This window comes from Delphinapterus leucas, chromosome 1 (assembly GCF_059928025.1).
Source record: "Delphinapterus leucas isolate spDelLeu-1000000601 "Yukka" chromosome 1, BTC_Dleu_Yukka2, whole genome shotgun sequence".
NCBI classification, from domain to species: Eukaryota; Metazoa; Chordata; class Mammalia; order Artiodactyla; family Monodontidae; genus Delphinapterus; species Delphinapterus leucas.
In genome coordinates this window covers 55,063,141-55,087,658 of record NC_143129.1, presented here as the reverse complement: position 1 = coordinate 55,087,658, position 24,518 = coordinate 55,063,141, and the positions used below count along the sequence as shown (strand labels likewise).

The 24,518-nt window shown below is 39.0% G+C and overlaps 1 protein-coding gene and 1 pseudogene across 1 annotated transcript in view; both read left to right on the top strand.

Annotated features, from left to right (window-relative positions):
* Positions 1-24,518, top strand: part of CACNA1E (calcium voltage-gated channel subunit alpha1 E) — a 645,631-nt gene that overhangs the window by 136,625 nt on the left and 484,488 nt on the right. The gene's annotated exons all lie outside the window — the stretch shown is intronic.
* LOC149750508 (antizyme inhibitor 1 pseudogene) lies at positions 2,006-23,085 on the top strand (annotated as a pseudogene).

Here is a 24,518-nt window from a genome sequence, read left to right as displayed (position 1 = left end):
ACATATTTATTTTGGATTTTGTTGCTTGTGCTTTTGGTGTTATATCCAAAAATTGTTGCCAAGACCAATATTAAGGAGGTTTCCCCCTGTGTATTCTTTTAAGAGTTTCACATTTTCAGGTCTTATGTTTAAGTCTTTAATTCATTTGAGTTAATTTTTGTGAATAGTGTAACAAAGGGGTCCAACTTCATTCTTCTACATGTGATTATTCGATTTTCCCAGCACCATTTATTGAAGAGACTATGCTTTCCCCATTGAGTATTTTTAGCTTCCTTGTCAAATATTGGTTGACCATATACGTGAGGGTTTACTTCTGGGCTCTCAGTTCTGTTCCATTTGTCTATGTGTCTCTTTTTATGCCAGTGTCATACTATTTTGATTACTAAACCTTTGTAATATAGTTTGAAATCAGGAAGCATGATACCTCCTACTTGGTTCTTTCTCAGACTTGTGTTGGCTATTCAAGGTCTTTTGTGGTTCCAGACAAATTTTATGATTGTTTTTCTCTATTTCTGTGAAAAATTCCATTGGAATTTTGATAGAGATTGCACTGAATCTATAGATGGCTTTGGGTAGACTGGACATTTTAACTATACTAATTCTTCCAACCCACGAACACGGGATATCTTTCTATTTAATTGTGTCTTCTTCAATTTCTTTCACAGAAGTCTTATAGGTTTTAGTGTACAGATCTTTCACCTTCTTGGTTAAATTTATTTCTAAGTGTTTTGTTGTTTTTGAGGCTATTGCAAATGGGATTGTCTTCTTTATTTCTTTTTCAGATATTTTGTTGTTAGTGTATAGAAACACAACTGATTCTTAGAAAGTAACTTTTAATGGGCTAAATTAAAGAGTCTGTTTTCTCTTCAAAAAGTAAGGTGGGAAATATCACTTTGCTTTAGAAACATGACAATCAATTTTTTTCTTTTATCCATTCTCCTCAGTTAGAAGTAGAAAACTTTTAAGTTGCTAATAAAGAACAAGAAACCCCTTCTTTTTAATGGATGTTGCAAATAGCAGATGGTCCTATGAGATTTTCCTGAGCCTCTCCTTAGCAATGGCCCCCAATATGTCTCTGCAAGAGTCTCAAAATCTTACTTTGGAGAACTTGTCTTCAGGCTTGAACACGCCTCCTAAAATGAATTTTAAACAAGGGTTCTTGATAGAGATTTAAGTCAAGTCATGAGTTAGTTCTTTCTGTTTGTCCTTCCAATTGTCTGGATAAATTAATTATTGGATGCCAGCTAAGTGTCTTGCACTGTACAAGATGCTGTGAAGTATGGGCAAGCTTCCTTATTCAGGGATTCCATATTTATGACTTTGCTTACTTGCTAAAATTTATTGTAATCGTAATCAATGGCTCTTTTATGGCTATCTGAGGACATATGTAGTACAGGGAAGCTTTGAATTGCTCAAAATGCACTTTCCCAGCTGAGGCAGAACAAGCTGTTGCTCTATTTTATCTCTCATACTCTAAATAAGCATCCTTTGTGCAATGCACTTAATGCCATGTTTTTGCATTTTTCTTGGTGATTTCCCTATTTAAAATAGCCCCCAAGGGTAGTGCTGAAGTGCTGTCTAGTGTTCCAAAGCACAAGAAAGCTTTGATGTGCATTAGGGAAAATATATGTGTGTTAGATAAGCTTTATTCATTCATGAGATATAGTGCTATTGGCTGAGTTCAGTGAATCAACAACATATATTAAATAAGGTGTCTTTAAACAGAAACACACATAAAACAAGCTTACGTATGGATTGGTTGATGAAAATGTTGTGACCAGAGTCTCACAAAAATCTAACCCTGGGGGCTTCCCTGGTGGCGCAGTGGTTGAGAGTCCGCCTGCCGATGCAGGGGACACAGGTTCGTACCCCGGTCCGGGAAGATCCCACATGCCGTGGAGTGGCTGGGCCCGTGAGCCATGGCCGCTGAGCCTGTGCGTCCGGAGCCTGTGCTCCGCAACGGGAGAGGCCACAACAGTGAGAGGCCCGCGTACCGCAAAAAAAAAAAAAGAAAAAATCTAGCCCTGTATTTTCCCTAGGAACAATGCTTCAGTATTTGCTAATTCAGTGTTTACAGCAACTATATGGAACGTAACCAGCAGGAATAACCAGAATTGGCTGTATATCAAAGGGTGACAGTTTGTCTTTTGGGAGATGAGAGGAACACACACAAACAGATAATGAACAACGGAAACCAGTATAAGTGGTATAAATACCAAAGAATCAAAAAACTCAGGGCAAGCTAGAGGAAGGCTTTGTGAAAGCGGTGGTCATAAGTGTCTGGGCTCTGCAGAATGAAGAGGGTATATGTAGACCCAGGAAGCTAAGAGTAGGAGTCAGGAGTAGTCTTGTTTGGGGAGGAGAGGTTGAAAGCCAACTTGTTTGCATTTCAGGGTAATATTGAATCTGAGGCATATGAGAAATAAGAGTAGAAAAGTAGTGTGGAGGGTCCTGAATATTAGTCTGAGAGAATCTGAGTTTTTTCTTTAGACCAGTTGTTTGAAAAAGAAACGAAATAACTTTACTGAAGTATAATTTGCATAAAGTAAAATGCACCCATTTTAACTGTATAGTCTGATGAACTTTGACACATGTAAACACCACCACAATCAAGATATAAAACATTACTACAACCCTGAAATGTTCCCTCATATTCCTTTGCAATCAACACTCCTATCGTTCATAATACTAGGCAAAAGATATGGCATCAGTTTGCCTCCTACAGAATTTTATATAAATCAAACAGTAAGTGTTCTTATGAGACTGGCTTCTTTTGCTCATCATAATGTTTTTGAGGTTTAGCCACTTTGTATATAGCATAGAGTTTCTTAAAAAATGCTGAACAATATTCCATTTTATGGATATACCAAAATTTGCGGATCCATCTGCCTCTTCTTACAACATTTAGCTTGTTTCCAGTTTTGAGCTATTATGAATAAAATTGCTATGGCCATTTACGTACAACTCTTTTTTGTGGACATATGTTCTCATTTTTCTTGGATACATATCTAAGAGTAATACTGCTGGGTCATAAGATAAGTGTATGTTTAACTTTTTAAGAAACTACCAAACTATTTCCAAAGTGGTTGAAACATTCTATCTAACCCTAGCCATGTATGAGAATTTCTGTCGCTCCATATCCTAACAACTAATAGTGTTGGTCTAATATAGTCAGTCTTTAAAATGTTTGCCGTTCTAATGGATGTGTAGCGGTATCTCATTGTAGTTTTAAATTAAATTTTCTTTGAGATAAATGCTCTTAAACATATTTTCACGTATTTGAGATTTTATATCTTATTTTGTGAAGTATCTGTGCAAATGTATCGCCATTTAAAAAATTGGTTGTTTGTCGGAAGACATTATTAGCTGGAAGACATTCCTGAAATATTCTGTATATTGGCCTTTTGTCACACATATGTATTATGAATTTTTTCTTGTGTGGCTTTTCATTTTTATGATGGTGGCTTTCGAAGAGCAGAAGTTTTTATTTTTGATGAAGGTCAGTTTTTTTTTAATGGCTCATGCTTTTTTGTATCCTCTCTAAGAAATCTTTGCCTATCCCAAGGTCACAAAAATTTTCTCTATCTTTTCCTCTAGAAGTTTCATAGTTTTAGCTCTTACATTTAAGTGTATGACCCATATCAAGTTAGTTTTTGGTATATATGATGTGAGGGAAGGGTTGAGGTTCATTCTTTTCTGTATGGATATCCAGCTGTTTCAGTAGCACTTGTTGAAACAACTCTTTTCCCCACTGTATTCCCTTGACACTTCTGTCAATAGTGATAACTGACCCACGTAAGTATGGATCTATTTCTGGACCCTCAATTCAGTTCTGTTGGTTTATATGATTATCCTTATATCCAAACCACAGTCTTGATTACTGTAGCTTTACAGTGAGTCTTGAAGTCCCTTACTTTAAGTTTTCCAACCTAATTCTTTTTCAAAATTGTTTTGGATATTTTAATTTCTCTGAAGTTACATATCAGTTTTAAAGTCAACTTGTCAAGTTCTGCAAGAGAGCCTGTTGGCATTTTCATCAGAATCCCAATCTGGATCTACATATCAATTTAAGCAGAATTAACATCTTAAAAATAGTGTTTTTAAGATGTTAATTCCAATCTATGAATATCGCGTATCTTTCCAATTATTTAGGTCTACTTTAATTTACTCAAAAATGTTTTGTATTCCCCACGCTCCGTGGCTCTTCACTCGGTTGCAGTGTTTCGTTTTTTCGCCTTCTCTGCCTTTTCTCATCCTTTCTCGCTCTCTGCTCTGCGGTGTGACGAGGCTGAATCCAGCCCTCGCCTTTCTTCTTCTCCCCGCGCTGTTGTTGTTTCTCTCCTTCGGCCGCCGCCACCGCTGCTGCACAGCTGGTGTCGGTGCCGCGCTTTTCCCCCAACGTCGTCCCCGCAGCCTATGGCCCAGGCGGCCTTGGGTATTTCTGCTCAAGGTAACCACATCCCTCTTTTAAAATTCCGCCTAAAAAGAGAAGACGCTTTACCCGACTCTTTGGGCCGTTATCTCACGGCGAACTTTCTGACCAAGTATACAACTACCCAGAGGGCCTAGGAGAAGTGCTGTATAGAGAGCAGTTCGACTTCAACGCTGAGCCACCTTGGGAACCTAGATGATGATAGGCGGGTTCCATCTCCTAACTTGTCCATTTTGTTGCATAGTCTAAGGACCCAGATGTAAGGCTTGGTGGCCCGTCTCTTGTTTTTCCTGGTTTATGACTTTCGGCTTTGTGGAATACGGCTGAGATGAAAGGATTTATTGACGATGCAAACTACTCCGTTGGCCCGTTGGATGAAGGAACAAACCTTGGAAATGTTGTTGATAGCTATGTTTATGAACATACCCTGACAAGGAAAAATGCATTTTTTGTGGGAGATCTTGGAAAGATTGTGAAGAAACACAGTCAGTGGCAGAACATGGTGGCTCAGATAAAGCCATTCTACACGGTAAAGTGCAACTCCACTCCAGCTGTACTTGAGATTTGGGCAGCTCTTGGAACTGGATTTGCTTGTTCCAGTAAAACTGAAATGGCTTTAGTGCAAGAATTGGGTGTATCTCCAGAAAACATCATTTACGTAAGTCCTTGCAAGCAAGTGTCTCAGATAAAGTATGCGGCAAAAGTTGGAGTGAATATCATGACATGTGGCAATGAAGTCAAATTGAAGACAATTGCACGTGATCACCCAAATGCCAAGGTCTTACTACATATCACAACAGAAGATAATATTGGAGGTGAAGAGGGTAACAAAGTTTGGCACTACCCTGAAGAAATGTAGGCATCTTTTGGAATGTGCTAAGGAACTTGATGTCCAAATTATTGGGGTTAAATTTCATGTTTCAAGCGCTTGCAAAGAATCTCAAGTATATGTACATGCTCTATCTGATGCTCGATGTGTATTTGATATGGCTGGAGAATTTGGCTTCACAATGAACATGTTAGACATTGGCTTCACAGGAACCGAATTTCGATTGGAAGAGGTTAGTCATGTTATCAGCCCTTTGTTGGATGTCTACTTTCCTGAAGGATCTGACACTAAGATAATTTCTGAACCCGGAAGCTACTATGTGTCTTCTGCATTTACACTTGCAGTTAATATCATTGCAAAGAAAGTTGAAAATAAGTTTTCCTCCGGAGTAGGAAAAACCGAAGTGATGAACCAACCTTCATGTATTATATGAACAACGGTGTTTATGGTTCTTTTGCAAGTAAACTGTGTGAGGACTTAAATACCATTCCAGAGGTTCACAAGAAATACAAGGAAGATGAGCCTCTGTTTACAAGCAGCCTTTGGGGTCCATCCTGTGATGAGCTTGATCAAATTGTGGAAAACTGTCTTCTTCCTGAGCTGAATGTGGGAGATTGGCTTATCTTTGATAACATGGGAGCAGATTCTTTCACAAACCATCTGCTTTTAATGATTTTCAAAGGCCAGCTATTTATTATATGATGTCATATGGTGATTGGTATGAGATGCAAGATTCTGGAATTACTTCAGACACAATGATGAAGAACTTCTTCTTTGTGCCTTCTTGCATTCAGTTGAGCCAAGAAGACAGCTTTTCCACTGAAGCTTTAGCAGGCATTAACGCTTTTTTAGATCTGAAGTTGCAGGTTAAGCTTGTCTGGTCTACATTCCAGTGTGGAAAAAATTTGAACAATCTTACTCAGTTAATTCTCTTGGAAACAAAAACTACTAGTAATAGCTATTTGGGACCAGACAAAATTAGCTCTCATCCATAATTCACTGGAGGTAATTGAGATGAAGAGAATGTATCCACATTTAAACTTACCAGTTTGCCCTACCCCTTAAGCGTTTAAAATAAAATATGCAGCAAAATGGATGACTTTGGGCTTCCTTGGTGGCACAGTGGTTGAGAGTCCGCCTGCCGATGCAGGGGACACGGGTTCGTGCCCCTGTCTGGGAGGATCCCACATGCCGGGGATCGGCTGGGCCCGTGAGCCATGGCCGCTGAGCCTGCGCGTCCGGAGCCTGTGCTCCGCAGCGGGAGAGGCCACAACAGTGAGAGGCCCGCGTACCGCAAAAAAAAAAAAAAAAAAAAAGGATGACTTAGTGGAGGTGGAAGCCCATTAATTGGGTTCCTCATTAAAACGTTTACATACAAGGACACAGTTTTTATACTAAGGATTCGTGTTAAAAAGTCTTGTAAAGTTAATGTCTTTCACCCAGATATATCAAATATCAGTGGAAGACCAGTGTGATTTCATTAGATATGTTTAGTGTATTTAGAATGTGTAAGTTTGTGCTTTGAACTGTAGTTTAATAAACGTAAAATTGCATCGTAGTGTTTGTTGTATTTGACCTAATGTTACCCTTGTATGATTGCAATAAAATTTTGTGTAGATTTTACTGTTTTTTCAGGCTAAAACTTTGGGAAAGGGGCTAGCTAGCAAAGGCAGTTTCGAAAGAGATGTGTATATGGACTGTTTAGAAGGTTATTTTCCTTTATAGCCCATTTAAATTTAGTTTGGCTCAGTACATTTTTCAGTTATTTAATTAGTAATTTAAGTAAAATGTTCGGTAAATCATTGTGAAGTTGAGATTCATTATGGAGAGTTGATGTGCAGTAAGCATGACGTTTAACAATTTTAACACCAAAAATGTTAATCCTGCATAAACCAATTGTAATAATTAATAGCTGTTTCTGTACAGATAGAGTGCATTGAGTACCTTAGTAAATCTTTGAATCACGTATCTTTTGGCTGAAATGGAAGATTCTCTTAAGTACCTTGAATAAACTTTGGGTGAGAGAAATAAAATTGCAGAAAACTCTGCAGCTCACTAAATCTTAAAGAAGGGCTACATCTATATCCAGAAACCTGATGGTCCTTTGCACAGAATATTATTTAAATTGAAAATTGTGAGGTGGGGTGCGGTGAAGCACACCTATTTTCAATTTCTCAATTGCAGTGATTTCAAACTTAGGGTTTGTTTTGTTTCAGCTATTAGCTTCTTGTTATTTCCCATTTGTTCAGCTTACTGTAGTTTTAATTCTTTTCATACTAAAATTTTATGGTGATTGGGGGAAGTGAGTTAGAGTCACTAACCTGACAGTTGTTGCCAGGAATTTGCGTTGCTCACTGCTAGCATATTTGTTATCCTAGATCTCAGAATCACAATGGTAATAAACAACAGGGGTCATTTTTTCCTAACTTACTCTATGTTCAGATGTGGAATTTCTGTCTACCAAGAGGAAATGTGACTTCACCTTGGTGGCAATGGACAGAAAATTCTACCTGTGCTAATAGGAGAAGTTTGGAATGCACTTAATAGCTGGTTTTTACACCTCGATTTCAAGGTGGAAGGAAATTGGTCATGAATCTCTAATAAATTTCAATCTCTTAAACCAGTAGGTGCTTAATATTTTTGATTTGATTAATTCCTATTTGAATTTTGTGGGTTCTATTAATTAAAAAAAAAAGGAACCCAATCTGTTGTTCTAATTACCCTTGGACTTTTCCAAGGTGTAATGTGGTGTTTTATGCAGAATTCCAAGCTACCATGCAACTTTTTTAAACTGTAATAAGGAGGAGGAATTGTTCCTAACCTTCTTTACTTGTTGTGTTTTTGGTCCAGAAATGCCAAATCTTTTAAGAGATGGTACAACTTTGAGTCATTGGCCTGACTATACAACTTTGAGCTTCATGGCATATTGATTTTGCCATATTTATAGGAGAGCTATTCTGTGTATAACAGCTCAGAGTTGCAAGTAAGACATGTGAATGATACGGTAACTTTAAGAAATATCTGCGTTGTATTTGAAGACTGTTTGCCATAAATCTGAAGTTTGAACTTATGTATTTCAATTTGGTATGCTTAAAATACTGAATTTATGTAACAATCTTTTTTAAAAAAAACAATATTAATCTCAGTTCAGAATTTAGCTGAAACTATAAAACCCAAATGATTTCTATATAGTAAATTGAACTGTAAAGGTAACTTGTGTGTGATTCTGAATACAGGGATAAAATGTTTTTATTCCTTCTTAAAAAAAATGTTTTGTATTTTTCAGTGTACAGGTTTTGCACATATTTTGTTTAAATTCTCCCTGAATATTTCATGCTAATTGATGCTGCTGCTAATGATCTTTTAAAACAATTATTTTTTCATTGATTTTTCTCTATTTTTATCCATTTTCTATGCCATTGGTTTCTGCTTTTATTTTTATTATTTCCTTTTTTTCCTTCTTAGTTTAAATTTGCTCTTTTTCTAGCTCCTTAAGGTGAAAGTTTAGATAATTTATTTTATACCTTTCTTCTTCTCTAATATAAGTGTTTAAAACTAGGAATTTCCCAATTAGCACTGTTTTAGTTGCATGCCGTATATTTATATATGTGTTTGCATTGTCATTCATTTCAAGATATTTTAAAAATAGTTATGATTTTTATTTGATCGATGGATTATTTTCAAGCGTTTTGTTTGATTTTAATACATTTTGATATTTACCAATTAATTTTTTTATTGTTGATTTATTCATTTATTTGTGGTCAGAGAACATTATAAGTTCTCTGAGCACATGCTACTGAGTGGAGTGGAATGTTCTGTAAATGTCAGTTATTTCAAGTTGGTTCAAGTGTTGGTCAAGTCCTCTGTTATTTTTATTGAATTTTTTTAGTCTACTTATTTTGTCAATTAAGATAAATTGAGAAGTTTGTCAAATTTCTTAATTTCTCAAATTAAGACAATTGAGAAACATATGTTGAAATTTCTACCTATAATTATGTGTTCATTTTTCCCTTTCAGTTCGTGTTTTGCTTCCTGTATTGTAAAACTCTGCTTTTAGGAATTGGGACTATCATGTTTTCTTGAGAAAGTGACCCTTTTATCATTATGAAATGTGGCTCTTTATCCCTGGCTATATTCCTTGTGATATTGACATAGGCACTCCAGTTTTCTTTTTGTTAGTATTTGCATCGTATATCTTTTTAACATCATTTTAGTTTTAACTTATCTTTGATTTTATATTTAATGTTGCTTTCTTCTAGATGGCGTATGCTCTTGGGTTATGCTTTTTTTTTTTCTAGAAACTCTTATTTTTTAATTTTTAAAAATTATTTATTTTATTTTATTTTTGGCTGCATTGGGTCTTCGTTGCTGTGCACAGGATTTCTTTAGTTGCAGCAAGCAGGGGCTACTGTTCGTTGTGGTATGTGAGCTTCTCATTGCGGTGGCTTCCCTTGTTGCAGAGCACGGGCTCGGCGCACGGGCTTCAGTAGTTGTGGCATGCGGGCTCAGTAGTTGTGGCTCACAGGCTTAGTTGCTCCACAGCATGTGAGATCTTCCTGGACCAGGGCTCAAACCTGTGTCCCCTGCAGGTGTATTCTTAACCACAGTGTCACCAGGGAAGTCCCGGGTTATGCTTTTTTATTCAGTCTGACAACCTCTGCCTTTTAATTGGACAATTTAGATCACTTGCATTTAATGTAATTATTTATATAGTTGGGTTTAAATCTACATTTTTCTCTTTGTTTTCTCTTTATATTTTCTTTACTCTGTTCTTTTTTCATATTTTCCTCTTTCTCTACCTTTTCTTAATTGAATATTTTGTGGTATTCTCTTTTCTCCCCACTATTGGCTTACTAGCTATATCTCTTGTGTGTATGTATATATGTGTGTGGGTGTTTGCTCTAGGGTTTACAATATGGATCTTTAACTTAACATAGTCTACCTTTAAATAATATTATACTTCTTCATATATAGTACAAGAACTTTAGAATAATATACTTCTGTGTTTCCCTTCCTGTCCTCCATGTTATTGTTGTCATATATTTACTTCAACATATATTATAAACTCCACAATACATTCATGTTAGTTTTTAAAATAGTTATCTTAAAAATACATGAAAAATGGTTTTTACATTTTATCCTCATACTTATTATTTTCAACTTTCTTCGTTCCTTTGGGTAGCTTCAAGTTTCTACCTGGTATTATTTTCCTTCTTCCTGAATAATTGGATTTACGTTTCTTGGACTGAAGATCTCTGGCAACAAATTTTCTCAGCCTTTGTCTGAAAAATACTTACTTTCACTTCATTTTAAAATTTCATTTTGATATTTTCACTGGATTTAAAATTCTAGGCTGGCACTTTAAAAATGTCATTTTATTGTCATCTGGCTTGCATTGTTTCTGATAAGAAGTCTGCATAGGGACTTCCCTGGCAGTCCAGTGGTTAAGACTTCACCTTCCAATGCAGGGGGTGCGGGTTCGATTCCTGGTTGGGGAGCTAAGATCCCATGTGCCTCATGGCCAAAAAACCAAAACATAAAATAGAAGCAATATTGTAACAAATTCAATAAAGACTTTAAAAATTGTCCGCATCAAAAAAACTTAAAAAAAATAAAGAAGTCTGCATAAATCTTACCTTTGTTCCTCCATATGGCTTTTTTTTTTTCTCTATGGCTTTTTGAAAAGATATTCTCCTTGTCACTGGTTTTGAGAGATAGAATATGACGGTTCTCTGGTGTGTTTAGACTGCTTCGACTATATGCTTAAACCATTTATTCAGTGTCTTTGATCTGTAGATTTATAATGTTTACAAAATTTGGAAAACATTCAGTCATTTATGTATTCAAATTTGTTTTTATTCTTCCCTTCCTCCTTTCTGGAGCTCTAACTACACATATGTTAGACAGTGTGATATTGTCCTACTGGTTACTGAGGTATGGGTATTTTGTCTTATTTTTTTCTTCTTTTTGTACTTCATTAGGATAGTTTCAACTGTTATGTCTTCAAGTCGATTAATATTTTCTTTTGCAGTATTTAATCTGCTCTTAATGCCATTCAGTGAACTTTTCATTTCAAATAATGCATTTTAATCTCCAGATGATCTATGTTATTTTTACTTATATGTTTCATTCCTCTCTTCATATGTTCATGTTTCCTTTTAAATACTTATACATAGTTGTAACATTTATAATTGTTGTGTTACATCCTTGTCTGAAAATTCCCCATCAAATCTGTCATTTCTAGACCTGTGTCCATTGACTGATTTTCTTCACGGTTTTGAGTCACAATATTCTGCTTTTGCATTTCGAATAGTTATTTTCTTTGGAAACTGAGCAGTGTGAATTTTCTTTGTTGAGTGCTTGATTTTGTTGTATTTCTTTAAAGAGTGATGGTTTTGTTTTGGCAGGCAGCTAAGTTGCTTGAACATCAGATTGATCCTCTTGAGGTTTGTTTTAAAGGTTTTTCAGGGCAGGTCTACAGCTCCAATATAGTAGGGTCTATTTGCTGCATTACTAAGCTATGACTCTTCTGGTGACTTTACTGAATGATTCCTGAATTAAGTGAGATCTGTCCACTCTGGCTGATGCAAACTCGAATGATTTTCAGATCTGTTTGAGCTCTGGGAATTTCTTGGCTTACAGCTCTCTGCTAATTGTTCTTTCCTGACATGTTGGAACTTGACCCTATGTGTGTACAGGTTAGTATTGAGGCAAAGATTTGAGGGAAACCCTATGCAAATTCCTGGAGCTCTACCTTCATATAGCTCCCTTATTTTCAGTATTCTACTCTGCAACTTCTAGCTTCTTTGGGCTTCTCAAATTTCAATCTCTGTCTCCTCAACCTGGCAAGACCAGCAAGCTTTGTTTGGATTCCCCCTCCTTGTGCTGCAATTTGGAATTTCCTTGCAGGTAGATAGTCAGGATGAATATAAAACTTATTATATTTAACTCCCTTTTTTCAAGGGTCATAATCTTGCATTGCTTATAGTCCAATATCTGAACATAGTTGCTTAATATATTTTATCTTAATATATTTTATCTTTAATATATTTTAAGTCAGGAGAGCAATTTCCATAGCAGTTATTTATTCATGGGTGGAACTGAAGTTTAGAACAGTATTTATCAGTGTGTATTTGAGTTTGTGTAATGAGGTGTATGTGTTTATTGTGTGTGCCTTCATACAGTTAATATGGGTCATATATGTTGTCTTAGTTGGCTTGGGCTACCATAACAAAATACCATAGACTAGATGCTTAAACAATAGAAATTTATTTTTCTCATTTCTGGAGGCTGGAAGTCCATTATCAGGGTGCCACAATGGTTGGGTTCTGTTGAGAGCTGTCATGCAGATGGCCTCCTTTTTACTATGTCCTCAAATGTGAGGGAGAGAGAGAGAGAGAGAGAGAGAGAGAGAGAGGAGAGCTCTAGTGTCTCTCTTTATAAGGGCACTAATCCCATCATGAGGGCCTCACCCTCATGATCTCATCTAAACCTAATTGTCTCCCAAAGGCCCCATTTCCAAATACCATCGCATTGGGGGTTGGGGTTTCAGCATATGAATTTGGGAGGATACAATTCAGTCCATGGCACACATTCCTCAGAAATATGCCTCATTACTCACAATAAAATTTTCCAACTTATGTGGTAGCCGCTCTGCTAAGATGTGTTTTAGGACTTAAGTGACAAAACTCCCACCTTCTATTCTATTAGTACTATGCAGATTGAGAATTACTGCATGCAATAGGGAGTGCTGACATCCAGGTTTTTGAGCAGGGAGTTGACATGATGAAATGGTGATTTAGGTGTTGAAGTATAGAGGACTAAATGTAGGAGAGTGACAGGGACAGCAGGTTATTTAATGATTATTATGGTCACCAGCTGATGAGTTCTCTCAGGGTTGGGGCTCAGCAGAGTTTGTCACTAGTCATTTGCTTAGTTGGTTGTGACCAAGCTTATCATTATCTCAGCACTAGAGCCTCAGACCACTCTAGCAGTGAAGAAGTCTTCAAAGACTCATAAGCTGAAATGCATTATTCATTCATTTAGTCATCTAGCATCTATTTTATTTAACTGTTGTTATCTAGCATTTTTAAGGAATACAAAATAAAGACTACTGCTCTTACCCTTAGGGAGCTTATGAACCCCCTGGGGAAGGGAGACAAACATATAAGTTAAAATATAATCATAATAATAATTCATTATTTTGGTATTACTCTTTTAAAGTGAATTCTTATACCTTCTTTAGTCAGAAGATAACCAACATACTGTCTTACACATTGTCCATATGCTTTAGAGAAAGAAACAGGATAGTCAGTGTGGGATGGCACTAGCCAGAGAAGACTTTCAGAGGAGGTTTTATGAGTGTTTTTCTTGAAAGATATGGTGAAGAAGAGGTGGAGGTTCCTTTGGGCTACAGAAATCTCCTGGCAACCATCATAGGAGTTCAGGCTGACCCAACCACGGTAGAAGTCATATTTGGGAAATATGACTGGATAAAAGGAGGACCCCAAATAATAGAAATCTTTAAGGCCTGTCCAAGGCATGTGGACTTGATGCAACAACAATCAAAGAGAGAGAGTTATGGGAGGTTCGCCTGCAGCAAAGTGATGGAAGATTTTGTCCTATGTATTCTGTCCCCTTCTTTTTCTTCCACTTTCATGTGAGCTTAATTTTAAATTTACTTTTGACACTAAAGAGCTTTTAAAATAAGTTTTATGCTTACATTTTATTTTTTAAATAAGCCATAAAATAGATCGTCACCACAAAAACCTGAAATAAAATTTTAAGACCGTAACCATTACACAAAGCTTCAGCATTTGTTCATTCACTTGTTCAGTCAATATCTTATGATGCTTAACCTGTCCATATCTTCAGAGTCTTACAATCTAGTGATCAGATGGGACTGAACTAAATAGGGCAGTATGGTACTGGCACAAAAACAGAAATATAGATCAATGGAACAGGATAGAAAGCCCAGAGATAAACCCACGCACATATGGTCACCTTATCTTTGATAAAGGAGGCAAGAATATACAATGGAGAAAAGACAGCCTCTTCAATAAGTGGTGCTGGGAAAACTGGACAGGTACATGTAAAAGAATGAAATTAGAACACTCCCTAACACCATACACAAAAATAAACTCAAAATGGATTAGAGACATAAATGTAAGGCCAGGCACTATCAAACTCTTAGAGGAAAACATAGGCAGAACGCTCTGACATAAATCACAGCAAGATCCTTTTGACCCACCTCCTAGAGAAATGGAAATAAAAACAAAAATAAACAAATGGGACCTAATGAAACTTAAAGCTTTTGCACAGCAAAGGAAACCATAGACAAGATGAAAAGACAACCCTCAGAATGCAAGAAAATATTTGCAAATGAAGCAACTGACAAAGGATTAATCTCCAAATATACAAGCAGCTCATGCAGCTCAATATCCAAAAAACAAACAACCCAATCCAAAAATGGGCAGAAGACCTAAATAGTCATTTCTGCAGAGAAGATATACAGATTGCCAACAAACACATGAAAGGATACTCAACATCACTAATCATTAGAGAAATGCAAGTCAAAACTACAATGAGGTAGTCAGAATGGCCATCACACCGGTCAGAATGGCCATCGTCAAAAAGTATACAAACAATAAATGCTGGAGAGGGTGTGGAGAAAAGGGAACCCTCTTGTACTGCTGGTGGGAATGTAAGTTGATACAGCCACTATGGAGAACAGTATGGAGGTTCCTTAAAAAACTAAAAATAGAACTACCATATGACCCAGCAACCCCACTACTGGGCATATACCCTGAGAAAACCGTAATTCAAAAAGAGTCACGTACCACAATGTTCATTGCAGCACTATTTACAATAGCCAGGACGTGGAAGCAACCTGTGTCCATTGACAGATGAATGGATAAAGAAGATGTGGCACATATAGACAATGGAATATTACTCAGCCATAAAAAGAAACGAAATTGAGTTATTTGTAGTGAGGTGGTTGGATCTAGAGTCTGTCCTGCAGAGTGAAGTAAGTCAGAAAGAGAAAAATACCGTATGATAACACATATATGGAATCCCAAAAAGAAAAAAATGATTCTGAAGAACCTAGGGGCAGGACAGGAATAAAGACGCAGATGTAGAGAATGGACTTGAGGACACGGGGAGGGGGAAGGTAAGCTGACGAAGTGAGAGAGTGGCATGGACATATATACACTAACAAATGTAAAAAAGATAGCTAGTGGGAAGCAGCTGTATAGCACAGGGAGATCAGTTCAGTGCTTTGTGACCACCTAGAGGGGTGGGATAGAGAGTGTGGGAGGGAGATGCAAGAGGAAGGGGATATGGGGATATATGTATATGTATAGTGATTCACTTTGTTACACAGCAGAAACTAACACACCATTGTAAAGCAATTATCCTCCAATAAAGATGTTAAAAAAAAACCCCAAAAAACAAAAAAGAAGGGACTGAACTAAATGGCTGGTTGAATGCAGGTCCCCTCCCTTCTCCCTTGGCTACGGGAAAGGTTCACTCACGTCTCAGGGCCTCTCCTTAGGGCTTTCTGATTTGTTTAGGGACACTGGAAGGAAAGGTTCAGAATGGAAATCAGGAACAGTTTTGGGGTCCTCTGAAGCTGCTGAAGCTTTTATTTTTGTATCTCAGAACTCCATGTTGACATCTTCCCAGGGAGATTTCTTGGGAGGAAAGGTTTCTTTTCCTAGATTGTTGAAACAGTCATTTAAACCTATAGTTGGGGATCAAATAGAAGGAGTGGAAAGAGCATGAAAGATGTCAGTTTCTTACATAGTTTTGGGGATAACACCCAGCTGTGTGAGGGAGGCATAATCAATGATTCCACCCACAGGGGGGAAGCACTTGCAGCTAAAGGATTTTAGTCTACAATAAGCACATGCCATGCCATGTGACCACAACTTAGAGTTGAATGCAGTCTTAGTTTATATAAATTAGAGTATCTAAGAATCTAAAATAAAGAGTTTCCATTTTACTTTTATTGGCCAGTTTATGTCTAGAGTGTTTTATTCCTTTTTAGGGGCTAAGTTTAAAGAGAGAAATAGGCAAATTGATCTCTTATAGTCTTAAGAAACTAAATGAGAAAATGAAAGGGTTTGAAACCAGGTGATATCTGGAATGGTTGAAGGAAGTCTCTGTGTTGATCTAGTGGAAGAAATGTCTCAAAAGGATCTGAGAGGTTTCAAATATCTGATGGGCTGTCTTGTGGAACAGGAATTAGACTGGATCTGGGTGAACCTAAGAGATGGGATTAGGAGCAACTCAAAGAAGTATCAGGGAAATTCAGGTAGGGGAGGAAAAAGTCAATTAGAACAGTTCCAACATGGGCTAGCTTGCCCATTGTGGGTAGTAAGTTTGCTGATACACATAGGTTTGATGTACATCTGGGGGAAATGTTGTGGAAGGATTCCAATATCTGAAAGACCCTAAGATTTTTCACTTCTATGATTCTGTACTCTGTGATGAATCCCATCATACCTCAGTGCCTTCTGAATGGTGAGAGGTTGAGCTTATAGGAACCCAGGGGACTTTGGATAAGTGGGTAAAGAGGGTGACTACCAGATGCCCCAATTATGAGTCATATTTGAGCTACCTTTAGAGGCAGGATGGAGGGAGGAAGAGACAAAATTCCAAGAGGGAAAACACCTTATGTTGCTCTTGGCAAACATTTGAAACAGCACCACCAGATTGATGTAGCCCTCCAGCAGGGAGAATGGCCTCTGGTGCCCTGGTCCTTCTATCTATCTGTACTTCCCGAGGCAGGAGGCTGATCTTGGACAACCTCTCTTCTGCATCTGGAGGGGGGCGTAATTAGCCCCTGGGGTGGTGGGTGAAATGAATATAGGTCTGTTGTGAATAATAGGAGACAGAGCTTACAGTAGCTCTGAAGCTGTATTTGATATTTCCTGATAGTCACAGTTGTTTTCTCCCCCTTTGGCTTGTGAGGACTTTCCTGGTCTCTAGAATGTAGGGCCTTGTCACCAGTACAGGTGAGTTGCCTAGAGTTTGCTGTTGATGCTTTCACTCACTTGACATTAATGCAGCCCTCTTTCACTGCCTTTGGTGGTTCTCTTTTCACGTGGACGTGTCTTCTATCTCCAATAAATTGTAACACTCCTGAGGTAAGGATTGGCTTATACTTATATGTGTCCCCCATGGCACCTAGCTCAGCACCCTTGTGTAATTAAGGTGCTTACTCAAGCATTAAGGATAAATACCAATTTGTCAAAGTAGATCTTTTTGTAAAGGACATGATGTTGGCTAGTTTTTATCTAGAGATATTGTGGACTCTTCATTATGAACATTAATCAGTGAATATCATGTCTTTTCTTTATAAAAAATCCTTCAGGTGGCTTATATCATTTGAAAATTCTGGCCATTGGGGTAGGTATTGGACACCTTGAGGTCTGTTCTGGCCCAGCATTGGGGATCACCTTTGAGATCTCTTTGGATCTGTTTGTTACAGTGAGTTTTGGGGATTCTACTGCTGATGACATGAGTCTACTCAAAGTCAACAATACACTACTCACCCCCTCATGATTTGGACTGTTTCTTCTAGCACAGCCAACAGAAAGTTTTTCAAGAAGCTATACATGCCTATTAAGTCCCTAAGTGTCCAAAAGGAAAAGTAGCCTAGAGGGGGGCAGCTAGAGCCATTAACAAGTGCTGGCTTTTTTGTGGGTTGCAGCGTGATGGTGACCTTGCACACTACATCCCTTTGGTCCTTTTCTTTTCCTCTTCCCGTAAAGGGCAGAGAGTGTGGCACCCCTTGAAGGAGAGCCTTCTCAAGCAAAAGCAAGCCATCTCAAAGTGAGGCTGTTTTTACTGCCTGGATGAAAGTTCATGTTTGGGGCAACCAAGGAAACCACCTTTGAAAGGCTGCATGTAGACCAAAGAATAGAATCCAAAACCGTGTTGTTGTATTTTAAAAATAACAAAACTTGGCAGGTAATGGGAGCACGCCATGATTTAATTGCTTTGAGTATTAATTTAAAAAGATAGAACAGGCTTTCAGGGAAGACTTTTCATGACTGTAGGAGTGTTTGAACATTATCTTTGTGTGTGTGTGTATATATATATGTCCTGTAAATCATCACGAAAACTAAAGCAGCAGCATGGCAAGCTCATTTTCCTGCCCAAACAAAGATTGTCTGCAATAAAGCGCCCAGGGTCCTTATGGGAGGCTGTGCTGGGCAGCATTCTCAAATGCTCAGTCTTAACTTTTCCTCTCTTGATTCAGCTTCTTCATCTCTGTTGCCCAATTAATCTTCCCCTCGTGCCTCTCAAATTAGTTTTTCTCCTTGATACATAACAACTGTGAAACACTGAACATTGTTTGTCCCACCCTTTTAAATCATGACTGACAGAGCTAACCCGGGCGACTTGATCCTGCCTTCAGTTGGCCCATGTACTCACCTAGTTATTATGGTTGTTCTTCTTTGGGAAACTTACAGGTTTTTATGGTAAAAGCTAAGACAGCTGTAAGGAAATTTCCTGTTGTTCCCAGTTCTCTCTTTCTCGGGAGTGTTGTGCAGCTTTACCTCATTTTCTTGCATTTTTCAGATGAGAGGAAGTAAAATAAAGTGCCTAATGCTGTCCCTAAGTAGCTGTGACTTTGAGGAAGTCATTTCTCAGGGTCACGATTTCTCTTCTCTTCCCTCCCTCCCTTCCTTCCTTTCCCTATACGTGTATCTATCCTTTTTCAAATTCTTTTCCTGTTTATGTTGTCACAGGATATTGAGCAGAATTCCCTGTGCTATACAGTAGGTCCTTGTTGGTTATCTACTTTATTTATTTTTTTATTTTTAATAGATCTTTACTGGAGTATAATTGCTTCACAATATTGTTAGTTTCTGTTTCACAACAAAGAGAATCAGCCATACGCATACACGTGTCCCCATATCCCCTCCCTTTTGAGCCTCCCTCCCACCCTCACTATCCCTTCCCCTCTAGGTCATCACAAAGCACCAAGCCGACCTCCCTGTGCTATGCTGCTGCTTCCCACCAGCCAACTATTTTACATTCAGTAGTGTATCTATGTTGATGCTACTCTCACTTCGCCCCAGCTTCGCCTCCCCACCCCATGTCCTCAAGTCCATTTTCTATGTCTGCCTCTTTATTCCTGCCCTGCAACTAGGTTCATCAGTACCATTATTTTTAGATTCCATATGTATGTGTTAGCATACGGTATTTGTTTTTCTCTTTCTGATTTACTTCACTCTGTAGGACAGACTCTAGGTCCATCCACCTCACTACAAATAACTCAATTTTATTCCTTTTTATGGCTGAGTAATATCCTGTTGTATATATGTGCTACATCTTCTTTATCCACTCATCTGTCGATGGACACTTAGGTTGCTTCCACGTTCTGGCTATTGTAAATAGAGCTGCAATGAACATTGTGGTACATGACTCTTTTTGTTTTTGTTTTTGTTTTTTTGTTCTGTTTTTTTGTTTCTTGCGGTACGCGGGCCTCTCACTGTTGTTGCCTCTCCCATTGTGGAGCACAGGCTCCAGACGCGCAGGCTCAGCGGCCATGGCTCACGGGCCCAGCCGCTCCGCGGCATGTGGGATCCTCCCGGACCGGGGCACGAACCTGTGTCCCCTGCATCGGCAGGCGGACTCTCAACCACTGCGCCACCAGGGAAGCCCGATGTATTTTTGTTTTTGTTTTTTTTGTATGACTCTTTTTGAATTATGGTTTTCTCAGGGTGTATGCCCAGTAGTGGGTCATATGGTAGTTCTATTTTTAGTTTTTTAAGGAACCTCCATATTGTTTTCCATAGTAGTTGTATCAATTTACATCCCCACCAGCAGTGCAGGAGGGTTTCCTTTTCACCACACCCTTTCTAGCATTTATTGTTTCTAGATTTTTTGATAATGGCCATTCTGACCGGCCAGAATGGTTATCTATTTTAAATATAGCAGGGTGTACATGTCAATTCCAAACTCCCAGTCTCTCCCTCCCCCCACAACCCTTACCCCCTGGTAACCATAAGTTTGTTCTCTAAGTCTGTGACTCTGTTTCTGTTTTGTAAATAAGTTCATTTGTTATCATTTTTGGGGGGTGAGGAGTGGATTGGATTGTGACTAGAGTTCCATCTGTGTTTCTGCTGCAGCTTGGCTTTCTCCACCCATGCTCTGTACCACAGGGCACCCTGGGTGTGCAATAGACAAGAAATGGTTGCATTTCAAGGGAGGGAGAACTCAGCCTGAGTGAGTGAAATGGCCTTTGCCAAGCCCTGAGAAGCTGCGCCCTGTAGCACTGAAGAAATCATACGTTAATGCATGAAAATTTCCCAGTACAGTGCCCTGAGCATTTTAGAGGAAAGAAGCTATAGAAATCTAATATGGAAATGATTCTTCTCTCATTATAATTCATAGGATTTCTTTAGGCTAAAGTGAGATCTCATTGGTGTTCAAGCTTGGGGTGTAGTTTTTTCACACCCTTTTGGTTTTTGTGTTGCTCAAGGCTCCTTCTAATTGAAGTACAGCAAGAAGGAGCAACTGAGGACCAAAGCTGGTCTAGGGCTGTGTGGTGTCCCACGGGTAGGACAGTAGCCTGGCATTGGGCACACATTGCTGACGGAGCCTGCTTGCCTCAATGGAAGCACCAGAGTTACCGGGGGCGCCAAAGTTACCTGGAGCGTGCACTATTCCTCAGCCTCCATTGTAGCAATCCAGAGATGTGGAGAGGCCAAAGGAAACTTAATAAAAGCCCAGTTAAGTCCTATGGTACCATGTGACATGTGACTAGGGAAACAAAGAATACTAAGAACCTTTAACTTGGAAAGGAGAAGCCTTGGGAATAGCATTGGAACAATTTCCCAGTACTTAAAGGACTATCATATGGAAGAAGAATTAGGCTTGTTTTTGTGCTTTCAGAGTACATTATTGATGGAAATTGGACCGATTTAAGTTCAATTCCAAGAAAAATATTCTAATAGCATGTCAGAAATTGCAATAATAATATTTTACATCTTTATAGTGTTTTACATTTACAAAAGTGATTTTCCTGCCTAATTTAATGGCACCGTGAGGTAGGTAGAGCTAGTATTATTGTTTATATTATTATTAAGAATTATTACCACCAACACCATTGTTTTGAATCAGACATGAAAACAGAGAATATACTAAATGTTTTATTTAAAACCATGAAACTATTAAGCGGGTAAACCTAACTTTATATCCTAAGCTTTTCATTAAGTTTACACACACACACACACACACACACTCCCCAAACTACAAAATATGTGAGGAAAGAAGTTACCCGCTGCTAAATCTTTTATGATGGCCGGTGTGACCACACCATGTTCCTCTTTAAGTGCTTCCCCAAATCCCTCTCTTGGAATATTAACTCTTGATTGCTAACTCCAGGGTCCTCTACTCATTCTCCTGGGCCTAGAAAGGTCTTTTTCTAACCTTGGCCGGGATCATCTAGAAAGGATCACCAGGTGGGTCTGGGAACCTGGGGCTCTAAATGGCTGATTCAAGGTCTAATTTGTGGGGGAGCAGCTGAGCACATCCCAAGGTGTACAGCTGGTTTCTCAAAGTGTTGCTATTATAGGATTATTGGAAACGGCAAACGGACCTCAAGCATGGGGCCTCTTTTCTAGGGCTTTAAGGGAAACTTAGCAGCAGTAGTCCACGCCCTTGACAGTCTTTGGCCTGAGGAAAGGGGAAATGAGTGGACAGTGGAGGAGAATGATACCAAACTCATTTTAGTGAGAAGACAATCCTCTTTTAAAAAGATCTCCAAGGAATAATTCCATATTTTGCCCTAGTTCCTAGCCAATTTCTGAAGTTCTTCATTCTGCTGAATCCAAATATCTCTTGCCGGCATTTAGTGAGTTGATGAGCTGATAGCACTTACTGAGCACTCCCTCTGGGGAGATGCAGGAGAGCACATGTGCATGCTCCCTGAGTTCACAGTGCATTCATTTTCAATTTCCCAAAAGAACTCAGAATTATAATAGTTGATGCTATGATGGAAGTGTCAAAAGTACGTGAAAAGAGCTATAAAAACTGGGTCACATAAACATGGTTTCATTTGCTATACAGGAATGTATGTTTTTTAAAATCAAGATAGAAAATAAAAACAGGAAAATTATGAGCATGTGAGAGATTGGACAGGAGGAGGGTTTGAGCAACAGGCTAGGGACAGCCTTCCATCTCTCAGGTTTCTTATTCCTTTCCAACTCCTTTTGTAACCAAGCAGGACCCTACGGGGGCCTTCCCTGGACAGACCTCTCCCTCATACCCTTTGCTTTATCTCCTCTCTTGAAGCACCTAGATATATAGTATCTGATGCACATATCCTGAGTTGTTTTTACAGATGCTAAGATCACCACCAAATGGAAGGAATTAACTACTTGATGACCCTGAGCATGTAGCCCCCAGGCCTACTGTTAACCCCTGTGGCTCTGCCCTGTTACCTCACCATCAACCAATCAGAGAATTGTACATGAGCTGATCACACACCCTGGGACTCCCCTCCCTCACCTGGCCTTTAAAATTGCCTTCCTGAAACCCATGGGGAGTTCCGGTGTTTTGAGCGCTAGCTGGCCTGAACTTCTAGCTTGGCGTCCTGCAATAAACACTGCACTTTCCTTCACCACAACCCGGTGTCAGTAGATCGGTTTTATTGTGCAGGGCGAGTGGACCCAAGTTTGGTACAGTAACACTTTTCTGCACCACAGATCGGAGTAGCCTAGCTCTCTCCTTCCTTTTTTCTTAAGTCTTCTCATATTGCTATGTTCAGAGAGCCTGTCAGTCCCAAAGCCTTCTTCTTTTCTATTTCTCTCATCTGGCTTAGGGGCCCGCAGGCAAACAGGGCACCTTGCAGCCTGCCTCAGAAGTCCTGAGGCCCGAGATGTTTTTGCAGAGAAGCCCTGTCTGGACACGCCAAAACTGTGGGGAGGGCTGCTGATGTGAAGGTGTGACCAGGATGGGTAATGTAGTCAGGGAAGGCTCCCTGGAGGAGGCAGGTTGTCAGCAATGTTCTGAAAGTGGTGCGTGTCTTGGCTTGGGGGAGAGGGGATTAGAGATAGAACCTCAGAGGGAACAGGATGGAGCCAGACTTGAGCATGAGAAGGGAGGGGCCAAAGGTGTTCTAGTGATAAATATAATAATTCAGGTATTCAGAATTTGAGTCCCTGCTTCCCATCCCCAAACTTCCTTTTCTCTTTCCTTCTCACTCACATTCAGAGTACACCGAGAGTTTTATTACACTGTTCTCAGGGGGCAGATGGATGGAGCTAGAACAAAAACGTCCATTGGATTTCTGATGAAACCTGAACTTGCCTGGCATGAACAAAAATCTTAAAAGCTGAGGCTTTACATTAAAAATGTTTGGTTTTAAATATCAAGAGCCAAATTCCAGAGAGCTGAAGTTTTAAAAGGCAAGATGACACAATTTATTTCCTATTCAAAAGGAGATGAAAATGTGACCAGCTCAGGGAAGGGAGGAGAATGGAAGCCAAATGGCTATTGCTAGGACATAGATGATAGAACTTAGGAGTTTCTGTGAAGAACCTCAGTGTCCCTATCTCCTGGGCTGAATTATGGGGGGAATGGGCAACTTATTTTATTTTATTTTTATAAATAAATAAATAAATTTTTGAATGTTTTGGGTCTTCGTTGCTTCATGTGGGCTTTCTCTAGTTGCGGCCAGTGGGGGCTACTCTTTGTTGCGGTGTGCAGGCTTCTTATTGCGGTGGCTTCTCTTGTTGCAGAGTACGGGCTCTAGGTGTGAGAGCTTCAGTAGTTGTGGCATGTGGGCTCAGTAGTTGTGGCTCATGGGCTCTAGAGCGCAGGCTCAGTTGTTGTGGCACACGGGCTTAGTTGCTCCACGGCATGTGGAATCTTCCCGGACCAGGGCTCGAATCCATGTGCCCTGCATTGGCAGCTAGGTTCTTAACCACTGCGCCACCAGGAAAGCCCCAGGATGGGCAATTTAAATGGTAAATGGATTGAAAGGCGCTCCAAGAGCAGTAGACACTTGTACTCCAGAAGAAATTCTAAACAGATCAGAGATTTAAATATAAAAAATTGAACCATACAAGTATTTGTTTTAAATGGGTGAATTCCTCTGTCTTTTTTGGAGTAGGGAAAACCTTTCTAACAATGATTTAAAACCCAGAAGCAATAAAAAAATTGATCAATTTTATTACATAAAAAATTTTAAAAACTTTTGCATGGCAAAAAATTACCATAAGATAAAATGAC